Source organism: Epinephelus moara, chromosome 3, assembly GCF_006386435.1.
Source record: "Epinephelus moara isolate mb chromosome 3, YSFRI_EMoa_1.0, whole genome shotgun sequence".
Lineage (NCBI taxonomy): Eukaryota > Metazoa > Chordata > Actinopteri > Perciformes > Serranidae > Epinephelus > Epinephelus moara.
Window position 1 is genome coordinate 23,648,996 of NC_065508.1, and position 1,014 is coordinate 23,650,009.

The following is a 1,014-nucleotide window of genomic DNA, read 5'->3' on the forward strand; positions in this document are numbered from 1 at the left end:
GCCTCCACAGTCACCAGATCTCAGTCCAATAGAGCACCTTTGGGATGTGGTGGAACGGGAGATTCTCATCATGGATGTGCAGCCGACAAATCTGCAGCAACTGTGTGATGTCATCATGTCAATATGGACCAAACTCTCTGAGGAATGTTTCCAGCACCTTGTTGAATCTATGACAAAGAATTAAGGCAGTTCTGAAGGCAAAAGGGGTCCAACCTGGTACTAGAAGGGTGTACCTAATAAAGTGGCCAGTGAGTGTATATGTCACACCATTTCACAAACCTTTGAATCTCCAAGAAGTAGTCAGATGGCTCGCGGTTCTTTTTCAACAGAGCTAAGATTGCAGTGAGAATTTAATAACGTGATTGTTGGGATAAAAACTTCTGCACTCATCAGTGTAACGTGAACAGGACAAATGTATGAATACATTTGAATTTAGCTTCTTAACCTTTGTTGCTTACAATTTAGAAATGTTTTGTCTTGCTTTTACATGGCTGTGTATTGTCATCTAAAGAGACAAAGAGATGCAAAAAAACTATAAAATTCTTTGGTTTAATGTCCTCCTCCTTTATCCTCTAATTCTGTTGTCTTGACTGTAATTTTAAAAAGGTATTTCTAAGTCAATAAATGACTTAGGCTGGATTCCTTTACAGAACAAATGTTTAAACTGCCTCAAGCCCAGAGCTGTCTATCTACAGAAATTGACTGACGAAAGTGTGAAGTGTATTTCTTATCAGCTGCACAGGTTTAATATTGATTCTTGTCACATGCAGTATAAATATTAGAAACATTAACACCGGCCTGAACAGGGTTTTAGGTCTGTTTATCTTCCTCTTTAACCAGCTGTGGAGACTTAAGCTTCTGTGAACTGCACACAGATCAGAAAAAAACTTTGGGAGATAAAGACATGGACGTGTGGAGGAATGTAGAGACAAATATTAAAATAAAATTCTGTTAGTATCATGATGAGATTAAATAAAAGCACAGAGTACAAGCAGTGCAGAGATTAATGAAAAC